Below are 24,528 nucleotides of genomic sequence, written 5' to 3'. Positions count from 1 at the left end.
AATAGCATCGGGCTCCAAACCCACAACATCACAAGGCAATGGACCCCAGCTGAGAAATCTGGTTCAACCCTTGGTTGACCTGAAATGGAGTTCATGTCAATTAAACAGACCAACATTAAATACTTGGATATTTTGGAATCAAAATGTTTCAGAGTATTTCTCCTTATGGACGTGTTTTTGTTCCTCTTAAAGACAGAAAAATAGCACATTCAGCACTTGTATTCACTGGAGAAAGAATCTAAGAATGAAAGTCGTATTACTCTCAAGAGACTTAGTCGCTCAGAGGGGCATTAAGTGGCAAATATTATTTAGATGTTGGCCTGAGTTCTTCAAGGATTCTTCCGATATGGCTTGAAAATTAAAATGACAGTATATAGCCAGGGATAGATATAAGAGATAACACTGCAGAGCAAATAAGGCTCCAAACTGTCAAACCTTGCAGACAGAAAGAATGTGCTGGAAAAACAAATTATGGTAATGAACATTATTCTATAAACTACTGTGGAAGATACAGAACCCGTTATAATCCCTTAACAGTAAGGAAATTAAATGTTTTTTATTTACATTCGATTACATGGAAAACTCAACTTATTTAAATAATAATAATTTGGTCAAATTTCTGAATAGGAAAGAAGGAAAAGATACTTAATTCCTGGTGTATGTCTGCTTGGCATTTGCAGGCAATCCTGAGCCAGTTTTGATCAGCACAGCTAGAAGCCCTGTAGCTGTGATTGTGGCAGTGTGGAGCCAAGATTAACACACCCTGCAGGGAGTCAGTGTGTACTGCCATGTGCTGAGCATCTCACTCACCTGCCTACCTGGCTGTAGGTAACTCAGCGTGTGAGCAGTGCACACATGAGCACAGACCTACCCTTAACTGGCCTGGGAGAGGCTCAGGTGCCTTACATACATGCTATGTGCCCAGGCTCCTGTTGTAGACTTGGAGGCCCATCCAGTAAAGCTCAAGGGTTCTAAAGACCCTTTTGATTTCACCCTCAGGTGTGCACCTATGCTCTGAATCCCTTTTTAGTCTCCATTGGCTAAACTGATCAGGGCTCAGGTTTGTTGCTTGAATTTAAGCATTCAGTGTGATGAGGCAATCAAGGGTAATCAAAGATGTTTTTGGCCCTGCCAGACACTGATATGAAGGTAACTAATCAAGGCCAGCTCCTCCCTGCCTACAGTGTGAGGTTGTACAGCAGGTTCACAGCACCTACACTGCAGCCAAGTGAATGCAGGTGTCTAAACCTGGTGCTGAGGCTGCTGGCCTAGAAGAAAAATCTGGAGCTATTCATGCGAGTAACATGTTATAGATGTGTTCATGCAAATAAAAATTGCTTGGTCAAGTGAATACAGCAGCAGTGGGAGCTCCAGCGGAACTACTGTAGGGTTGCACCCACATGCATGGAATCAAGATTCTGTTTTAAAAGTGGATTAGATTTAATAATACCATTCAAGGGGTCAAGAAGTAATAAACTAATGAGAGAGAGTTATCTGAGCTGAATTATCAAGAGTAATTTCTTTCATTCCTCCTCTACCTGTAGCCGCTGAAGGCCCAAGTTCTTTCTCACTTATCCTTGAGGCATCCCTTCCCCCACGGTTAGTCCCACTGAAAAGGAGGAAGATACTAATACTAATACTAATGGTGCTCAAAGTCTGGCAGCAGAACATCAGAAGGCAGAATTGTCTCAGTCAAAATGCCACTTTTGCCAGGGAATGAGAGGAACATTAGGGTTTTCTCATTGGGTTTGTGGTTCTTTCTGATCACAAGGTCAAAATTTTATTAACCCTAAAATCTATCTGGTTTTAGGACTAGATCAAAGAGTTAAGTGCCTGAATTAAGGACTGCAACAGCTAATCATGGTGAAACATAAATAGATTTAAGACATGAAGGCAAAAATTAACAAATAGCTCCAGAACAAAGGAAATCCCTTCATATCCATTATTTGCTTATTGAGGCAAGAACGTTGCTTTTCTTTAGTTTTTGCTAGGACACTAGGGCACCAGTCAGACAAGAGGTGCATTCAATACTTCAAGCAAATTTTGTGTGTTCCTCCTGTAGAGTTTTGCAACTATCCCTTCTCACACAACCTGCTTTTCCATTCTTCTCCTGTCCTTGTTCCCTCCTAGTGTGGTGAGAGTTTGTGCATGATTCACTTCATTTTCGCGAGGTCACATTACCACAGGGGACAATCTGAGGTAAAGAGGGGAGATTGGCAGAAGAAGGTGTAGGTAGACTACCTCAAAATGCACTTGCATCTCAGGGTTAATGCTGCTTAAAAAAACTGTATAAAATGAAATAATTTCCCCTTCCTCTTCTCTATTCCTTTCCCAGCCGTGACCTTTACAAATAACATGGTTTTAATTGCAACTTGCATCTTCTCAAAATTTTGCATATAGTCTATGTCATGTCTGATGAAGAGAGGAGAGAAGAGGAAGAGAAGAGGAAGAGAAGAGGAAGAGGAAGAGGAAGAGGAAGAGGAAGAGGAAGAGGAAGAGGAAGAGGAAGAGGAAGAGAAGAGAAGAGAAGAGAAGAGAAGAGAAGAGAAGAGAAGAGAAGAGAAGAGAAGAGAAGAGAAGAGAAGAGAAGAGAAGAGAAGAGAAGAGAAGAGAAGAGAAGAGAAGAGAAGAGAAGAGAAGAGAAGAGAAGAGAAGAGAAGAGAAGAGAAGAGAAGAGAAGAGAAGAGAAGAGAAGAACAGGAAACAGATTTCTGATGAACCAGCTCCCTTGAGCATGCATTTAGCAAAGGACCAAAGAGAGAATGCAAGGGTTTAGATGTGCAACCAAGTATCAGAAGTGAGGTGCAGAAATCCTACATCAGATTGGCTGCCACCTGAGATGAATGGGACAAATTTCTCACAGAAATGCCTAAGTCTCTCCACTGTACAACTGTATTAGGCCGAGCACCTACTCACCAAAAAATTTGAATTAGATGAAATGAATCCTTCCCCTTGAAGCTACATATGTTATTGTGGTTAGTGCTGAGGTGCTGAGGTTTGGATCTTGCCCAGATTCCTTACAGGTGTGCAAGTGGGAGCAGAGGGAGCTCTTGTGTCCTATTGATGCTCTGTCTTTTTTCCCTGTGCTGGTTAAAAATCCTGTGTACAAACTAATCATGGAGTAACACCTGGCCCATTGCACAGTTAATTAACTTAGAAAGTACTGAGACTTTTTACGGTTCTTGAGAGACTCAGATCCTTCTTGGCAGAGAATTATACAGACCTAGGAAAATACTTTCTGCTCTGCCTTATTTGGAAGCATTGGCACAAAATGTTTTGCTAGCAGAAGCAAGCCCATGTTTGAACATCACTGTGCAGTTCTACTAGTAGAGCTCCAGCTAATTACTACTTGGCTCCAGCTCATGTTCCTCAAATAAAAAAGCATCAATGCTCTTGGCTATAAAGGTCTGCAACTGAAATCACAGCTCAGCTGTGATTCAGGTGTCGGGGGTTCCTAACACCCACACAATCCTATAAAACCATGAGGATGTCTACTGTCCCCAGTTTTACACCTGCTTCTGGTGCACTGAACAGCTTAGTCCTTGGTTTGTTTCTCAACTGGATTGCGCCGTGCTGTCTTGTGCACAGACACTATTAAAAAAACAACCATTTTAACTTCCAACAAAACCAATTTAGGTGCAATGATCTTCTGTTAATACAAGATTTAGTCATGTCTAAATAGCTCATACCTGTTTGGCTATCAGATATTGCAGTGAGACTCTGGTTTTAATTACCAGCAATGCTTCCTGTTATAGTTTCATGTTTGGCTTTGTACAAAAGAATTGGGATTCCTTGCACATAGGGTCACTTCCTACTGTGTTCTTGCAGCACAGTTGTTTTGTCCAGCTGCGTGCTCATGTGTCTGCTGGCATTCACTTTCTGGAACGAATTTTATTCTAGTATAACAATAATTCAGCAAAGTGGGATCACCTTTCCTGATCCATTTCATAGAACCATTCACTTTTGAAGGCTGCAATTTCCACTAGCCAGGGGAAAAGCAGGTACCTAAAGGAAAGCTTGCTTCTGCTCTACCACCAGGATAGGATGAGGGTGTATGGATTTCATCCCTTAGACTTACAAGCTTCCCAGAGCATCTCCTTATGTCCAAGACCTGTCTCTACTGCAAAAACTATTGGGAAGATTTACTATTAGAAGTTAGATACTCTGACACTTTGCCTTTTTTTTTTTTTGTTCACCAAAATAACATTAATAGCAGTAAGCAAAAAATCAGTGGAGGTCTGTGTTCTTGCATTGGACACAGAGAGGGATAAAAAGACAATGTAACCCATTGGTAATGCTGTAGATATGGTTAATTCTTCCTTGCACTGGTGAAGTGAAACCGGCAGCTGAGTTCTGCACTTGTGCTCATCTGGATGGCTGGGACACAAGCAGCCCATCGGAAGTTACAACACTTAAGGCATGAAAAATACATTTCTTGTGGTGTCCCTTACCTCTTAACTTTGCTAGATAGACTCCTGCATCCAAGTGATCTGTAGAAGAAGCATGTGTGGAAGAGCAGCTAAATCTCAAATAATTTGCTTTCTATTGCAATGACATGTTCTATGCATTCTGCAAAGGGACTATATTAACTAGGACAAATAAGGAGAAAGGAAGCCATGTTTGGTTAATGGTTGGACTTGATGATCTTTGAGGTTTTTCCAACCTAAAAGATTCTATGATCCTATGATTCCTATCTGCTTTGTGGTTTCCTGATGTTTTAACAGAATTGCAGGGCCAGAATCTGCTTGAATATCCAGGGCAAATATTGCCTGCTCTGATCAGCTGGTGGTTAATGCACTGTGGGGTGCTTTGTTATAAAAGATGAAAAAGTAGTCAGCAGCAGTGGCTGCTGAAATAATTTCAATCAGTCTTAGAACAAGATGATGGAGGAAAAGACATCCACAAAGTTTATATGCCAAGTAACTTTTTCCATGGACATTTCTACAGTTTGACTCCTTCCAGTCCTCTATTGCTCCCCAGTTATTCACCAGATCCAGCTGCAGTCTGTAGCATTTTGTTATGGGGATAATTTGACTGCTGCACAGCAGTAGCAACTGATGGCTGTCCCTTGTGCAAGCTGCTGAAAGAGGCATCAAATGGGGTAACAGCTCCTCCAGCATCTGTATGGCAGAGGTGGTGTGACAAGGCAAGTCCCAAATCTTGTTCCTTTGACTTCCAGACATTGCTAAGAGAAACACCAAAGCAAAGTCTGTTTTGCTCTATTCACAGATATGTTTTGTTATAAAAAGCCTCAAGGTTTCCAGATCCTGGTCTTTGGCCATGTGACATCCCAAAGCTAGCATGTACAGTGCAAGGTTTCCTTCATCTGTCCACACAGTAGAAGACACAAGGTTTTTAAAGGTGTTTTGCTTACAATGAAAATGCAGTTTCTGCTAATTTTTCCATTCCTTGTGTTGAAAAACCCTTACAGCTATAATGGGTACTCTATTTAGTATGAGGCACCCTTTAAATAAACCTGCAGTAAATTTTGTCCATTTTAGCTCCTCTCACAATGCAGATAAAGTATATATTATTCAAAAAGTAAGTCAGCTTTCATTATGGTGACATGAATAAAAACACAAGGAAACATATTGCTCTACCAAATCCCAGAACCTAGACAGCTAGCTCTGCGGAAGGTTTTTGTTTCAGATTTTAAAGAACCAAATATTTCAACTAAGTCTCCGGCTGGAGTTTGTGTATTTACATAAATTCTTTTTTTTCCCCTGGAGTCTGACCCTGTTTCCTGAGGTTTGGGTGAGGAACTAGCTTGCTTTTTCTGACTTTCGAAAGGCTTGTCTTTGCACTCCTGCTTTCTTATTAAATTTAAGTCAGAGACCCTTACACCACTTGCACTTGATAGAAGATTCCTACTTAAAGACCCATTCCTCCGTCGTTAGAAATGAGTGCTCTTTAAATTACACATTTTCATTAAAAATCACTTGCACAATACTAATGCTCCCCACTCAAACCCCTGTATATCATATGGCTTTGAGACTGCAGCATACTGAGGTCTTCTGGCTCTATTATTTATGTCTCTCACACACGAGTAATAACTCTGCTGACATAAATTCATCTAATGGAGGCCACTTTATGCTTAATAAATATTGTGAATGCTTGCTGAGTATCGCATGCAGTAAGAATCTCCTCGTGTACTTCCCACCAAAGGAGAGGAGCTCTCTTGTGCCTGGAAATCACTTTAAGCCCAGCTCGGGTTTCAACTTGTCACTATGTGCACTCAAGTGAGTACAAGCCCTGTCCTGACACAAATTGGAAATGAAAGATGTTGACAAAAATTTCAGCTATGTGAGTAATGATTTATGACTGGTTTTGCCCAGGCACCTCAACAATGTTTGTGAATAAAGCATTGGGGTTTGTGGTAGCAAATAATTCATTAGAAAGACAATTTCAACTTGATTAGAGACTACTAAGAAAAGAAAAAGGAAAGGCCAGAACATTTTATGAATCAAATGCACTTCAGTTCCCCTTCTTTAAATATCTGTGACAACATGTAAAATTTGGGTCACATCTTCAACCATAGGCACTTGCTGGTGGCTTTTTGCCAATCCACAGTGCTTCTGTCAGCATAAGAGTTTTTACTGTGACCAAATTTGAGAGTCCCATTTTTGCACTGGAACACATCATGATGTCTGAATATGAAACATATTCACATGATCCTGTAAACTTCATGAATTTTCCCTGTTCTGTATTATATAGAGAATCTTTTACTAAATATGTTAGAGAAAAGAGGGCTTGTTGTAGGCAGATGTTACATGATACTGTAAATGTCTTTAAGTACTCCTAAAACTCTACTAATGCCTCTACTTCTGAAAAGAAAAACAAAATTTCCCTTCTCTTCAGAAAATAAAATTAAAATAATTTCAATTATTGATATATCCATGTGCACTCTTGAAAATAGGGCTTGTCCCAGACTAAGAGCTAAGTGTGTGCTCTTAAATCTTAGCATTTCTGTAGCTAGCATCTGCAAAGCCAAACACCAGAATCCCCACACTGCAGGAAAACGGTCCTCCCAGACGCCCTTTCATTCCAGACATACCCATTCAGACTCTGCTTTCACAGCCTTTTAATCAAATCAGCCCTTACAATCTTCCTTTCACATCACCATCCAGTCTGTCGAGCACATGCAAGCCAATTTTACACTGCAATTGTCCTCTCATTTCTGAGCATCACATCATCCCCATTTTCACTCTAAAAAGCTAAATCCCTTTTTCAGACTGCCATGAAGCTGAGAGAACTTTATATAACCTGCATGTTGAGGAGAGAAAAGAAGAGGCAATTACAGCAAAGCACAGAAGCTTCTAGAATTTCTTCTTCTTTGATCTCTATACCCTTTTTTAGCCCCTGTTTGTAGGTGCAAGAAGGCTCTAAACAGCAGCAGCAGATGTAAGGAGACCTAAATACTCTACAGGTGATCCTGCAGCTGACCTTTAGGAGATGTAGACTAGAATTTGAAGGGAGTTTTGGCGCCTAGAGCCATTTTTGCTCACTTTGAGTCCTGTTTACAAGAACAGCACTCAGAAGACTTTCATGTTTCTGCTTTCTACAATTAAAACCAGTGAGGATCCCCTTGGAACCTTCTGACACATTTATATGGTGAATGGGGCTCAGACTAGGACAGTGACCCTTGTTCCCAGCTTTGCCATTTTCTCCTTTAGGGAACAACACTGAACAGCTTGTTTGTCTAATGCGAGAATAAATTATGGCATTGTGTTATTGCAGGTTTGCACACTAGTGGCCAGTGACTTAATCAGAAACTGGGAATGCTAATACTGCCCTGTGATATATTCCTGCCAAGATGCAGTCTGAAAAACACAGATAAGGGAAATCTTATGTGATGGATATGCAAAGAAGTTTTCTTTTTAATAATAAGCAGATAAGAGCTCTCCAACTGACGCTCTAACAAGGAAAGAGTTGATGAGAAGGGCTAATAGCACTGAAGGAGTAAAATCAGTGAATCTTGTCTTCAAAATAAATTACAGGAGCAGAATAAGTGTCTGTTTTAAGTAGTTTCCAAATCATCTGGGAGTTTCAAGACCTTGACATAAATGGTTTTCCTGACATTGGCAGTGTATCTTCTGCTTTACAACACCAACTCTATTCCTTTGTACTTTAGCAACATAATAGTGCAATTCATGACATAAAAGAGCAGTCACTATGTGCTGTTCTGCATGGTGGCCCCTCTGAAGATCTAGTCACACCTGCAAATGCAAGCAGTCCTCTTGACCCTGGAGGGAAATGAAGGTCTTGACAGCCTGGAGTCTGCATGGTCATGATGGAAACGGCAACAGCAATGGCAATGTCCTGGCTTCAGACAGCTGGTGTATGAGATCAGTTGTAGGTGCAGTGGGACTACGCAACCGCAGGGAATCAGAGCAGGACACAGCCCTACCCTCTTCTCTCTGGGTGCTCCCTGATCAGCCATGTCCCTCAGTAGCTTCAGTGGGAGTGTGCATGGTGATAAATAAGTGTAAATCTTATACTTCACACTTACTGAAAAAAAAAAAAATTGAGTGAAAGATACCACTCCAGAAATTTTCTCAAAAAATTACAAAGTCATACCTCTTGGTTTAGTGAGCAGCTCAAGCCATATGATCATGTATGGGATCCCAGGCTCTTCATCTTCTCAATGCTTTTTCAGTGACCACAGGCTAGGTTTCACCACACATGACTACTGCGGGTTAATACAGATATGTCTTGTTCAACCAAATCAGCTGTCACATCAGCTTCCATTTTCATGCAAACAGCCAACAACAGTTATTTCCACTTGCAGCACTCACCAGCTAAATCAAATTTTCCACTTATATTTAAAGACCAAGGTCATTTTGTTGACAGTAGCTAAAGAAAATTCTGAATACTAAAGAAACACTTTCTATCACACAAAAGGGATTTTTTTTATGCAGTTCACATTTAAAGCATCTCTAATGAATTACCAAATTTGTGATTTCTTTTGTGGTACAGATGACCTATCTCACGTTGTAGGCTGCCTCTTTCACTGTATCCCACATGAGACAACATTAATTTAAAATTTCACCTTTCTGCAACAGCACTCAATCATTTCTATGTATTTGTATAATTTTTACTAATTCAGTGCCTATGATTGGAAATTCAGATTATTTCTTACTAGAGAAATACTAATGCTCTGTTATAACAATGTTGATTGCACTAATAATATTGGAGCTGTGCACAAAGCAAGCATTGTTCATTTTTTGTCAACTTAAGCACAGTAAACAAAAGACCAGATTCTGTTTAAGCAGATATACTAGTAGTCATCTCAATGTTCTGCCTGACCACTGCTAAACTTAATGATAAGCAGATTACTCAATTAGATGGATGTCTCTTAATGTCTTCTGGCAAAAATGTTCTGCTTGGTATGAATAATTAAATGCCCAAACAAGGATTTCAGTCAAACTATTCTTTCTCTCAAGTGAGCGCCTTCCCAAGCTAATCTCACTTTCTTCTTGAGCATCCCAATAGAATTTAATTATTTATGTCAAACAGAGCAGTTTAGCTGGGGAGATGGCAATAGCGTGCCTGTCTACCCCCTCTTAACAGCTCAGGAGTTCCCATGAGATAGGAAGTCTATACAGTCCCATTCCTGCTACTGCATGCGTGGACCTCCCTAGTGCTTCTGGGTTTAAAGTGGCATCACATTCCTTTTATTCTACTGTAAGTTTCTGCACTGGGACCTAGAGGCAAAGCAGCCAATATTTGAGCTCCAGTGCAAGGTTTTGGTGAGGATGGGTATACACGTGTAGAGACACCTGCATAGGTACCTCAATGGTTTCATGAATGGAAACACAGATCCCATGTGAATCGACTTTCTTCCTTGTTGTACACAGCCCAGCATCAAGGCATGGATGTAAGACATCCATCAGACATGTGAATCCTCCTGGGGACTTGGCCCATGACTCGCAACACTGCTCAGGTGCTGACTGCGGTTTGTGTGTTCATCAATGTGCCTACCATGAGTAGCTACTACAGCTCATTTGGGGTATTGAATGAATTACATTTTACTTGACAGGTGAAGAAAGAGGAATGTGGCCCCTTCTCAAATATCACTAATCTCTTTTATCTAACCTGTCACATACAAATATTGTCAATAATATTATACTATATCAGTCTTGGTGCAATAGAACAAAAGCAAATAGAGCTGAACCAGAGGACAACAGTTGGATTTATAGAGACGTGCAGTAGCAATATTTTCTGCTTCCATTTAGGTTATATGAACAGTTAGTTTATTTTCTAATTTTCTTTATTCTCTTGTAGAGAAAGAGATCAAAAGATAGTAGATGAAATGACCTCAGTCCTTTAGTAAACTGTTGTCTTTTTTAAATGGAACATTTTTTTTGTGGCAATTTACAAAAGGTCTCAGCACTGGGCACTTTGGCACTTTGGTGTTAAAAGACACAGAAAAAGAAATGGGATCTTTGTTGTGGTTTTGGTTTTTTGTTTTGGGTTTGGTTTTGGGTTTTTTCCTGCTTTTCATTTCTCTTTATATTTTCTTCCCCTTTGCTGTTTCTTGCTACCTAACCCCCAACTTCAGGTCTATTGAATGTATCTAATGTCTCAGCATGTCCACTCGTAACAATACCAAATCTATCAAGCAGAAATCTATAGGGCCAGATTACAATCCATTCCATAAACTCATTATACTGTGAAGGAGGAAGGGAGAGAGTGACGGAGGGACTTTCTCAGGCAATCCGTCCTTCCCTTCCCTTCCTACAAAGGGAGAAGCGGAAGGAGTATCTGGTCTGCATGGACCTGGTACAGCTGCAGTGTTGCAGCCCACATTAGCAGGTAGCTGGCCTGTCTCCCTGCCTCGTGAACATAATCAGGGATGGGGTAGCCATCATGACATTGAGCTTTACAGGCTTGTTTTCATACAGTCCTCAAAGATCTGCCAAATCCAGGAGGAGTGCCTTGCAGTGTTCAGCCAGGGGCTGAGATTCTCTGTCTCCTTGCCCCAAGGCCACACCGATCACCACAGGAGGCCACAAGCTCTGTGTAATGCGTCCCCCATGGGGCATGAGCAGGATGTGCTACAACTGCCTAAAAGTTCCCATCTTGCCTTTTTCCATGTGGCCTGGCACCCTGTCTGGGATGTCCCTCCTACAGTGGTTGGTGTGAGAGAAACACATATGATACATATGACACATATGATACATGGGAGAGGACCAGGCAGGGAGTAGCACAGCTGCACCCGAATATAGCTATGTCATATAAGTGAGAGGCAAGTTCAAATCCGTGCACCTACTCACCATACAATATAGATGCAGTCACAGTAGCTCTCTCTATATAACATTTCAATAAAACAAAGCCAAAGAGCATGAGCTTGCAGTGTTCTTGCAGATCCTCTTTTCATGCAGCAAAGCACAGAGGCAACAGCTTCTGCATGTCATCGTGAATAACACTGTGGAGAAGCAGACCCCACTTCATCCATACCAGAAACAAAAATTAGCATAACACTGGGGTTACTTTCTCTTTTCCACAATTCTTTACTCATTTTTAGCTATAGGCAAAGACCTGAAAATCAGTGGCACATCTGCCTTCTTGCTCACGCTGCCCTTCTATGGTACACATAAGAAGACATGTCACTGTTTCTTGCGAGGTGATACACCCGTTGCAGACCTGGTTCATGCTCCCTGGAGTACCTAGAAGGTGGGAAATGCAATTAATTCTGGAAGGAATCCTTCCTGCTGGCAGGCAGCCAGAGATAGCAGAGCTGTAATAGCTTTGGGCAGCCACAGCACAGAAATTACAGCTATTCACTGAGGACACTCCCCCTGAGCTTCTGCTTTCTTGAAATAATTGCAAATAATATCACTTGGATTCAGATGGCTAGAGGGGAAACTCAAGCACCAATGAAGCATGAAACAGCCTGTCCTGAGACCTAAAATAATCCTGCGTAAAAATTCACATCTCTCCGTTGTTAAAAATAAAAACAAGATCGTAACCCCTCTGCTTTCCACCGGTGAATTTCCTTTGGTTCCCCTTCCCCCACAGCCCTCCCCTTCCTGCATGGCTGTTTGTGCCCTATCAGACACCCTTCCTCTGCCCTGTGACACCCTGTGAGAGAGTGACACTGACATGAAGGCAAAAGGTGGCTACCTTCCTGCTGAGCCCCAGCCCTTCTGGTGCCCCACTGATGGCAGGGATGGTGGCCCCACATTCGGGCAGCTCACACAGCTGTTTTCCTCACCTGCATTTTTGGCTCCTCTGAGTACAGATCGTTTCAGCACAGGGCATCCCTCACTGAGGGGAGGGATATCAGATGGGAAGTGCATGGCTGCAGGGAGGTGGTGCAGAAGTAGCCAGCATCTCCAGCCAGGTGCTGCGTGGTCTCCGCTCAGCAGGTTGGCTGGTGTGTGTTTTCACAGACAACATGGGGATTGACAGGAGAAAAATCCAATTTTTATTGATCTCCCATATTCCCTTGCCTGAAAGGCCTTAGTAGAAGAGATTCAGAGCCTTCGCATATTTGTTTCCATATTCTGAACTGAACGGTGTGGCTAAAATACGTGATGGGAAGCAACCAGGAAGGAGGAGATGCAACAAAATACAGCAAGAATTAAGATTAATAATGCCAATTCATTAATGGACTAGATTCTGATCTTTTTCTCACATTAAGTAATGGCTCACTGCCATAGAGTAGGCTGCAATGCCTCTTGCAAAGGAGAACACTGTAAGAAATCCATGATATGACATAAAAAATAAAGGTCATATGATAGCAGCCTGACAAAATGGCCTTGCTAAGAGTAAAAGGTTGTTCTGAAGGAGGAAGGTTGGCAGAGTCTTATACATCCAGAATATCTGCCCATCTTTTAGTTCATATTCCAGTAGTCTGAAGGGCGGCCAGACCAAAACTAGAGCTTCACTGCCTTTGCTGTGGAAGAAATGCACAGCAACCTTGTCTCAGAGCATTTATGAACCAAATTGACAAGAGAGATCCAGAAGAAAGTGGGAGATGATACTCGCTTCTTTATAAGGAATCTCTAAACCAGTTGGGATTTCCTCAGGCTTGTGAATGGAGTCCTGTCTCCTAGCTCAGCCACTTCCTCGTCAGATCATTTTTTCTATGTAAATATATCACTACATCTAATAACAGCTTGCACTTCTGTAGCCTCCTCTATGAAAAGATCACAAAATAACTCCCAAAGGAAGGGAATCACCTCAGTTTACACAGCCAGCTGCAGTGAAGACATCTAAGCCTGAAATAGGTCACAGCCAGCAGAAAAGTGGTTAGTGCTGTTAGGGGAGCACTGGCTGTCAGCTGTACAGAGATTCACCTCGTCGCCCAAAAACTCATGAGGCAATGGAAATAAAATGTGGAATATCTTCTGCACCTGCAGGCAGCCCTGGTCACCACAGCACTGGTGCAGTCCTGCTGGGCAAAGTCAGGAGAAGGTACAGTGCCCCCAGAGAAAGGCTTTGTCCCATGCTTTCCTGGGAGTACCCCAGAGCAGAAAGTAAGGGGAAAGTTTTTAGTCAAACTACCTCTTTGTCTGTGTAGGAGACCACTTTGTTGCACTTCCTGAGCTTATGTCTTCAGAATTTCTGGAAGCCACCAGGCACTGCATGCGTTCTCTGTGTCCACCTCTGCTCTTGGGATGCCAAGATGGTACAAAGGTAAAGAAAAAAAATGGTTAAAGACCCTATTTAGCTTAAGTAACGAGTCACAGAGACTACACATTACCCAAATTAGAGTGGATAACCTCATCATGAATTTTTATCTATACTGCTGTGTGCAAATTCCTCATCTAGTGGGCTGCCCGAGAGATGGTGGTCTGCCTTCCTATCCACAAAACTGGGTACTGGCATCCTGCTGCCCCATGCTTTGAGCACCTCCCTTACCACAGAAAGCGAAGCCTTCCTTTTCACCAGTTATCTCTTCAGTGGCAGATGACATACATGAGACTATGTATATACACATGCAATGCACATACACATGCTACACATATATCATGGAATACACGTGCCCCACACAGCAAACCAAGACCCAAGACTTAATGACACAAAAAGTGAATAGTTCTTGTTAAATATAATATATGCCGTGCACATTTCTTTGGTTCCCTTTCTTCACTATGCTCAGATAGGGCAAATTGACTTCCAGTGAGCTCAAATTTGCCTTTACAACTTGCGTTTTGCATTCTTTGAGTTCAGTCACCCTGTCTTAACTCCCCCCTTTAGGTGCAAGCTTGCCTATCCTGACTAAGGCTTCCCAGTTGCTTCTGCAGTTTTCCTTCTGATTATCCAACACCTGGTTTTGTGCTACTTCTGGTAACTTTCCACTCTTTTAAACCACAGTCCTTACACACAACCTGGAAAAACTGGTTTGTGTAAACTTTCTGTAACCCTTTGTGCCAAGCCTATTTCTAACTCAATAACTGAACATGATGGTTTAATGATAAGGGATTGTTCCCAACAGAGAAGTTAAAGAACATTTGGGGAGGATAGGAGAGAGAGAAATTCAGACTCAGCTACGTTTGGCTGCAAACTTCCTATAAAATTTGTTTAAAGATTCATGTCATACATTTATGGGGAGCTATTTGCAAGGAAGTGCACTACATGTATTAGCATGCCATTGCTAGTGAGAAAGCTTTTACTTGGCTAGAAATTGAGTTGTTCCAAAGACCAGTGGCTGGTGATTGATCACAGGCTGAGCATTGAATTATTATTAATACTGTTATTGGGAACAAACCATGCTCCTGCAGGAGAGAGGCTGGGGTAAATCTGCATAAACTCTGTGTTGAATGGTGCCAGTGGAGACCAAGTCTTGCTGTAGCTTTATACTTGAGAGCCACTGACCTCCACTATTTCTACACACAGAAACACAAAGTCTGAGTCAACACTAAAAATCCAACAGGAATGCTACCATATTTACAGGAGATACATTTACCTTTGTCAGAAACCCTTCATTTACCACAGTTTGCATCATCATACAGGCGAGGTGAGCTCCCTGCATACTTGACTGTGGCAAAGCAGCCTCATACAAATGAGTCCTTCTTCTTGTAGGAAGCCAAGTACTCATACGGAAACGCAGCTAGAGGTTCACAGGATGTTGGTAAAGGGATGTCTGCGTGGGATGTAAGAAAACTACAAAGAGCTACAAACACACTGAAATCAAGGCAGGAAGCATCTGTGGGGGTCACTGAGGAGCCATGAAGAACTAAATCCATTCAATGTTCTCTGAGTCATGAAATTTTTAAATGCAGTTATAGAGTTAGCTTTTTACTAAAAATATTTCTACTTCTTTTTCATTTTATTCTTCTCTCATTGGTACTGCAACTGGTCAAATTTGAAACTGTCTTCAAAGTTTAGGAGAGAAAGAAAAAGCAGTTGGAATCTAAAGTGCGGGGTACCCTCTTAAAAGCTTGAAATTTGAGTGCTTTCAGTCTCTTGAAAGGCAAATGGCCTGTCTGGGAGAAAGCAGACTTCAGATTCATGGAGGGAATGTGATTTGGAGGAAGTCTAGCAGCTATGCAAATAAAACTCTGTGAAGTTCTCCAGGATGTTTCAAACTGGACACAAAAATAAGTGAAACCATACATTACTTTAGCCCTTCATTTTTTTACCTTTAGACCTTTAACCTTTCTAATTTAGACCTTTGCAACACATTACACCTTTGTATTGCTTTTATTCCCCATTCTGTCCCATTTTAATCAAGTAGTCATGGCTAAGCACCAGCAGAGTCCAGTGTCTGCTCTGACCCTTCTGTGCAAGTCGTCCCATCGATGACCAGGCTGTAACCCTCATTATTTGGCTTTCATATTTTTTATTCAAGAAACATCCCTGGGCCTTTTTTTTCTTGATACTGATGCTGTCTGTGTTAAATAGTACTGTCATTGCTCAGTGATAAACTGTACATCCTTCCAATGCAATTAATGCCAGGAGCCAAATAGTCTTTCTCATGGAAAAAATGGGAGAAGTGACCTGACATTAAGAAAAAGGTTCTCTTCTCAGCTGTGAATGCAAACCATTCTCTAGAAATGAGCAAACATTGCAATAAACACTAAATCCTTAGTAGCCTTTAAAAGAAATTCAGAGAAGGCACCAGAAAATATATTGCACAGAATAAACCTAAGCTGAGGTCAAGATGACTGAATGCATTTTTTCCATTTCTCACTTCCGTAACTCTGTAGCACATGAGATCACCTTCCTTTTTATAAATGAGATAAACTTCTGTCTTGAGTATTGTTTCCACAAGGTCCAAAGACTACATGTTTCTCAGTACTGATCTTAAGTTATCCCTGTGCTGCAAATGTGTACTAGATTTGTTCAATTTCTCCCGTTTTTTATTCCACAAATAGAACTACGTCAGAAACGGATTTTTCTCCTTGGATATAGTGCAATACTCATTATATAATGAAGATATTATTAAACCAGCGGGACTGTGCATACAGGAAAAATAGATTAAAAGTACAGGGAATAATGATGGACCTTGTCAGAAGGCCCCCTAGAAGAAGAGAAGCTATCAAGTGAGGCAAGAAAGCATAAGCTTTCTCCTGCAAAAAATAGACTACTTTAAAAAAGGCAGTTAGAAACCAGCAGCAATAGTACAGAAACAACAATAACATCTACAAGGAAAGTAACACTGTTCTATGTCTGTGATGGCCTTCCAACTTGATAAAAGTTTCATTCAAACAACAATCTCTTTTTATTAAGACTTGCAGAACAAAAAGGATGCATAAGGAAACCTAAGTGTTTTTGCTTTGGGTACATAGCAAAAGTGGCAGTATCTTTGACTTGGCTTGTTCCAGTATGATTTCGAGTTTTATACCTCAGCTAAATAAGTGGGAGGAAGATGACCAAATATTTAGATATGTGGACAGGAGACCTGTACCCAGGAAGTAAGGCAGCATAGATAAGGAGTTCATACACTGAGTTTGAGGCCTAACAGAAGAGCAACAACTCAGACCCAGTTAAAGCTCAGCATGATCAAAACCAGTTTGGAAACTAAAGGCAGTCATATTCAAAGTATGAAAATAGATTAAAATCAGCTAAATAAAACTGGTGCTGAGTAACACGCTGTTCCTGTAAGCTAATAATTTTTGTTTTGTTGTTGTTTTGGCTTTGCAGGGGGCTGTGTTGACAACAGGACTCACCCTGATATCAATAAATGCAGTTTCAGCTCCTGACCTGTGTTAGCTGCTAAGCCAAGGTGGTGACACAAAGGGATGGGTTGCACTGCAAGAAGCATCTTGCAATACAGCATTCAGTACAGTTTCAGATCAAGATCAAAGGTAAAGCTTTAGCTTCAAATCACAGGCTTCCCATTCACATAAAAGTGTCTTGCAGAGAATTCTTTACTTATTCAGTTCTTCATTCATTACATAGCCTGTTATCATCCTTGGAAGTACAAGTTCTCATGATAAGCCTTTACAAGCACATCTGATTATTAAGATACAATCATTATGGTATTTAAAACACTTGTTCAAACAGAAGACTGGGATTAATTCACAATTTGGTATTTCTTGGTCTATTTCAGAGCCCAGCCTTTGCAAAACATGGTCCTTGCACCTAAAATAACACTTTCAGCTCAGTTGTCAAATATCACAACTTCTAAGGGCTGTATTGACATGAGAATGAACTGTCCATGTGTTCCTTTCCCCTGACTGTCCTCTAGCTGTTAGCCAGGCAACCACAGACAGTGGGGAGGCCAGATGAAGTTTAGGAGCCATAGATGCTAGTCTGCTGTCAGTCACAAGCGTCCTTAGTGCTCCATCATAAAACATTTAACTTGTGCCAGGGAAACATACCCTTTTCACTCACAATCTGTGCAGTGCTACTGCAGGTGGATAGTGGAAGAACATTTACAAACTGCAGGATATTGATGGACTATCTGAAAATAGGAGCTTGGACCAGAATAAAAATATTAGTCATATCCTTTTTGTTCATGACATCAAACCCAAAATAGAATGTACCTTTCAGAAGACTGCTTGCCTTTATAGAAGTACATTTTGAGTCTCTCAAAATGGCACATGAAGACTGAAATTCTGCTGTCTCAGTTCTCTACCTCATTCATGGATATTATTAAACACCTTAAAAACATGTTTATAAAACCTAATATTTATTATGTGGGGCTCTAGCTTAAAATTAAAGGCTTGCTACTCACATAGTTGCAACTTTGAGAGAGCTCTTGTTCAGTGCTTCATTCATTATGTAGCACGTGGCAGTCATTACAGACAATTGTCTGCTAGTGCTACCCACACCACGGCTGTTTGTATAATATGAGTCACTCACTGCAAGCTGCAGCTCCAAGCACAATTTCTTCATCCTGCAGTAACCATATACTTTGTTCCAGATTACCTTCTTTCCTTTTGAGTAGACAGAATTAGTAAAGTGCAATTGGTGATAATGCCATTTGTCCCCAGGCTCATATTTTTTCTTAAAGTGCTTATTCTTTCCAGTACCTCTCATACTACACCAATAAATCTGCTGGAATACTGAATGTAACATGTAATAGTCACAGATTCCAGAAGGAAGATGCATCTCTCCTATTGAAAGGAAGAATATTGGTCCACAAGAATTTTATTCAACATTTCTATGCAGTTATAATGGAATTTAGTCCAATTTCGCCGCTCTCTTGTGAAAATATCTTCCTACTCTCTATCAGGAGGAAACAATTATGCTGCACCTTTCTCTTTCTCCCCCAGTGCTGGAGGACATTGCCAGCGGTAAACAGACAATGCTTTGTCCTTTTCCTAAAACTATCTATTTGCAAGCATTCATTCTAAAATCCTGGGTGTTGGAGACAGCAGACTATCTGTCTGCTGCTTTTCTCTTTCTGCCTTTTTTTCTTCTCCAATTTCTGGTTCGAAGCCATGTCTCTCTCTTTCCACTTACTCTAAATATAAACAAAGTGGATAGGTGTTTTTACTGGGCAGATAATTCCTAACACCTCAAATAAATAGGAGGGCAATTTTTCCTACTTTCCTAGTGAGTAGAGCAGGGTAAATTACCTTTACATCCTTCCTGTGAAGCCACGTTTCAGATCTTTTATGATAGTGTGACTCAGACTCAAACAGTATGTAGATTCATGTGGAATTAATACACATTGTGCCTCTTATGGTATCTGTCCTCACATGGGTGCTTTTGGATATCATTCTTTTGACCCTGTGAAAAAATTACAAAAAATTAGCAATGGCCTTTTATTTTTACAGATACAAATATGACAAGCCAAGTACAAATAACTCACAATGCTCAGTTGATCACTGTGTTTCCTTGGGATTCGTTTTCCCCACTATTCTCTTTGCTATAAAAGCCATATTCGAAAGACAGATTTGTTCATGTGAAAAACTGAACCCGAAGAACAGCAATCTGTTCCCAGGTGGCAAAAAACAACTGTCCCTCTGAGGTGACTGGGACTGGCCCATGAATTGAACTGCAGTTACCAAGAGATAAGGCTGAAACCCAACCTGGAGATTTGCTCAAAACAAGGCAAACTGAAAGCACAGCTCTCACAATCTCTACCAAATATGATACTGTGATGGGAGGGGCAGAGTTTTATCTGTTGTTCATCTTGAAAAGTGCATTAACTGCAGAATTGTCTCAACTTCGTCAGTTCTTTCACATTTTTTCTTCTGTCAAATCACCCATGGTTTGATGCAGAGCAAGCATGTTCAGCCAGGATGGGTGGCTTTCACCAGTTTATCTCATATTCCAAGGGTGCACACTGTACTGTTTTTTAATCCTCTAAGGGAGGGTGGCAGTGCCTCACAGTCAGAAGTAGATTCAAAGAAATGGAAGAATGAAGAAAGTTTTTTTCCAAAGGTCGTGTCGAAAAGAAGAATTACACCTGTGCAACATAGAGCTAAACTGCGTGCTCCATCCACACTGAAAAAACTACTGTCACTGCTGCCACCTACATGGCACCAGGGTGGCAGAGACCCCTTCTTCCCTGTAAAGCCTGTCCAGTCCTCTCATGTTAACATCCCCTCCTACGGACCCCAAAAGCAGAGGTCAATAGCCTGGTCCTTCCTGCCACCAGATCTTCATGGCTTCCCAGAGCAATATTACCTTCAGGCAGCCCTCAGGTGCTGATGGGTGTCTGCAGCATGGGGCTGAGCACCCAGGGGAAATATCCTGCTTCCAGATGTAGACAGGGTCATCCATCTGCAGCCCAGCCTGTCATTACACCAAGACTCATTCTTCTCAGTAGCTAAGGTGGTTTTGCTTGTATAATGAAACCAAGCACAAGTTAGCTCTTCTGTTTGGTGCTGTTGAGAGAACCAGTGTCTGCCCTGCACCAGGTTCACCGTGTTAATCAGAATCATAAGCCCTGCCTATGTCTCCTTTTGCCTTTCTAATCTTGCAGTCATCTTACCGGTGTCCTGGCACCACTGGGCTTTGCCAGCAGGATAGCCAAGGGCAGCTACTGCATGGCAAAACCAGATTTTTTTATTTTGGCATGGTGGAGAAAGCAGATTGTAACTTTGAGAGAATCACTGAAACAAAACCCACCAGTGTAATTAAAACTAGTGAGTCCTGGCCTGGCCAGGGATAGATGGGATGGACTGTAGGAAGTTCTGTGGGCTGAAGCTGAGCACTGCAGACAGATGTGTGTCAGCTGCTCATACCAACTGCTGTGGGTGGTCCCCACCAGGTCACTTCTGTGAAGACGAAGAATCTCTGGACAAGTCAACCGCCCTCTGATGCAAGCACACCAATTTACAAAGAATTTCAAACATCTTTCCACCAGCTCTCAGTTGTAACAAGTGCTCCCAGTTTCACTTTTCCAAGCCCATACCATCAGTCCTGGTCCAGGCAATGCTGGTGCTTGTTTTATATCTCTCTATTTCTCAAGCATTCACTCTGCCTTTGAACAGAGGAAAAAAACAAATCCACACTTCCTTTCCCCTTTCTGCCTCCCAGCATCAGTGAAAACACTTTACCCACAATACATATTCAAGAGTAACCTCAAATACACTTTTAAATTTAGTTGGTGTGTTTTGGCTACAGGCCAAGTTGGGCAAAGAGGGCAGGATTCCTCTATCTAACTGCAGACGTTTACTAAGCAGCTGCTGCTACCTGCATTAGTCACTCTGACTCCTCTATAGCAGAGAGGAACAAGCATTTCCAGGGAAGGATTCATCTGACCTACTATTATAGTGACCTATTATAGGTGAGATGAATCACACTCTTGAGATGTACTTCTCTCCCTGGTTGCAGAGGGAGCCCAAGGCAATTCACTCAGCTGCTTTACAGACATCTGGGGTCATCCAAAAAAAACCTCTGCAAGGGAATCAGGCCTCAGATGCATGGACCTCAGATACCTCTTACTTACCCTAATGCAGCTGTAGTGTCGCCTTTTTGTATTTTGTTTATACTCCCATAATTTGCTGAGTCTATTCAGCCTGTTCTGAATACTACTAAGTCTCTGTTCCTTCCACACTGCTATTTTGTGTCCCCCTGCAGAGGAGGTTGCATTTATCAATAGGGTGAAATATAGGATTCCTACTTAAACAGACTTGTTGTGATGCTCTGGTGGCAGGTGAATGTTCCTGGCAAATAAGAACAAAAGGTGGCCAGAAAGTGCAAAGTTAGCATGATGATTACTGATGTATCAGGTAACACAGTACAGCTGGTAGCTATCCCCCGGGTAACCAATGTCTGTCCCCATAAATAATCCCTCAGGGAAAGGCCCTCTGCACCTAAAGGCTTCTGTTTCTACCATTTACACCAGGAGGGCTCAAGAAAACAGATTACCATTCCTGACATACCTTTCACTGCATATACCCTTAGGCCATTGCAACTGTAATGACTATACTACTGCTAAATCTTTTGGATATGTCCACATCCCCAGAGCAGGACCTTTTTCTTAAGAGCAGGAAAGACGGAGGAAGAGAAATTACACTCCCTACATAAAGCTTGCAAGGAAAAGATGTGTGGGGGTGATATTGGGGGAACACCTAGGGCTCATGAGCAATAGCAATTGCAGGTAGAGGCCCCTCTTCACCAGTTTAATTCACTCAGAGGAAGATAAAAGAAGAAATACTCAGCTGAATTAAAAATTAGTAGCAAAGGCTGAGCAGAGGATGTGAGGGAATCAACTTATGGAGAAGCTTTCAGCGTCAAAAGAAATACACATTTCCACGAATTCCAGACCACGAAGCTGGAAAGCTTCACCTCAGAGCATTCTTAGATAAAGTTACTGCACTGAGCAAGGCAGTGCTAAGCCCAGCGTCACCAGCGCCCACTGCTCATTCCTTGGGGGAGCATTTCTGGTCGTGCTTATTCACAGTAACATTGAGAGACCCGATCAGGGTAGATCAGCAATGCTGCACCACGTGCACTGCACTCAGGAATGTAGCAACTCCTGTCCTGAAAGAGTAAGGGACTGTAAGGGCTGTAACATTGCAAGAGAGGGTTATGTGGGTGGAGAAAGCCCTGATTCATCCTCCCACAGCAGCTCCCTTATCAGTACTGGTCCCACCTTCAGACACCTCTCTTCTGTTGCCTCTGCAAGCTGGTCCTTGCTGGTTGCTGCAAACCTCCCTAGGTCCTGAGGGAGGGAGGGATGGGAGGGCAGCAAGGGCAATGCAGCCTTTTATGAAAAAGTGGCTAGAGCAGCTTATGAGATCACACACCTCAGGCACCCCTACAAGGATTTCTTTTCAAAGGCCAAGACTCTTAAGTCACCTTTCAATAGCCGAATTGGAAAATATCTGATATTTTCTAAGAGCTTTTTCTCAGCATAGCTTGCTGGGTTTTGACACTTTTGATATTGATTGATTATTTGCTTTCATTCTACTACCAATTTTATTCTAACTTCTGGTTTTGAAGTGCTTCTTTCTCACAGAATTTCTCCCTTGATTTCACTACACATCTTTTCAGCCTGTTTGTCTGAGTGAGTTTGATGCAAGATATTTTTATCTGCTGGTGTTTTTTTCTTTTCTGAAAAATCCCAATTCAATACAACTAGATTTGGTTTTGTCTTTTAATGGAAATCTTAATGTTTTGAGGAGCTCTACAAGAATAGAAGATGTAATCAGTAGCAATTGAGACTACATGTTGCTTGTAAATAACATAACCCCAGGCAGTTTCCCTTCTTCCAGGAATTAAAGTGAAAGAAGTCCTGAATTCATTTATACAGCTTTATTTCAGCTTATTTAGAATATCTTGTAAAAGTTGCAGCATCAATATTTCTTCACCTCTATGGAGATTACATCAAAGCAGCTGTTAGCAGAGCTTGCCACCTGTTTCCTGATGGAGTAAAATGTCTCCCTATATGATGGCTCAGGTTTTCATGGGGGTTTTTGGGGGGTTGTTTCTTTTTTTTTTTTTAGATGTATTTGCCTGAACAGTCTGAAGGGAGAGTATAAAATTCTGTGCCTCAATAAACTCAGCTGTACTCAGAAATGCTGTCAGTGGCAAGAATATTGCAGAACAATGGCCACAGCGGGGCTCATGTTCTTATTCTCATTCTACATACCCATGGTTTTGTGCATTGGCATGTAAGGAGACTGGATGGAATAGACTGGATATCTGACAAGCAGGTTATATTTGGATAAAGAAAACAGTGAAAGAAAACACCATTCCACATTTATTTTATTAAATTGTCCTTCCTCCCACTTGTTGATTCACCAGAAAAGGTTGCAAGAATATTCTGATGTCACCCTTGTCCTTACAACCTTAAAAAATCTGGTTATCCAGGAACTCAGCTATGGGGAGGCAATACCTAAATCAGTTCAGTGTATCTCTATATTCAGCCAATGTGAAAATTATATGCAGTATGACCTCTAGCACAGTTAGACACAGACACTGGATGTGCACTTAAAAACAGATGCTAACACTGAAATTATAAAAACCATGTCCAACAAGAATCTTCCCAATTACTGTGTAAGAAATGTGACCTCCAGCTAATTAAAGGTTATACAGTATGTCATGGATCTTATAAGGCTGTTTTCCCCCATGCTGTGGGAGTGAACACCCCACTGCTTCTGACCTGGGGAATGGAGGAGTTGCAGATAGTGTGGCCACCCCACAGTGCTCTGGTGGAGTCCTCAATCTGCTCAGACACATGACAGCATTACTGCAATCTGGAAGCTCTCAGTATTTGGAAGAGACATTGTGTATCCTGAACGGAAAATAAGTCAGACTGAGCATCTACATCTATTTCTTACCTGTGTGCACAAATGTTTTGTGGTCCTCCTGCCTCCATCTATCTATCTATCTGTCTATCTATCTATCTATGTATCTCAGCTGGCCTATAAAAAGTTTTAAACTTTTCTCATAGGTCTTGATTATAAGTCTTTAGGCCATCAAAGCTCCATTATCAGAGCAAAGCTGTTGCTCTATCTCTGCTCTAATGGCAGAGACACTGTACATCTCTTTTTAATTAATGGGGATTGTGGAAAAAAGTGTCAAATGCCATGTTTTAAATGCCAGTGTCATCGGAAATTCCTGAACTGATCATTGGTGTGGAAAGAGACAATCAATTTGAGACAGCAGCAATTTGGTGGTAAGAACTTATCTAAGACTTTCAAATGTAGAGTAGTTTCTTCTGTTTCC

The sequence above is a fragment of the Manacus vitellinus genome, unplaced genomic scaffold (genome assembly GCF_001715985.3).
Source record: "Manacus vitellinus isolate BGI_N305 unplaced genomic scaffold, ASM171598v3 scaffold_7_pilon, whole genome shotgun sequence".
NCBI lineage: Eukaryota > Metazoa > Chordata > Aves > Passeriformes > Pipridae > Manacus > Manacus vitellinus.
This window is presented reverse-complemented; position numbering follows the sequence as displayed.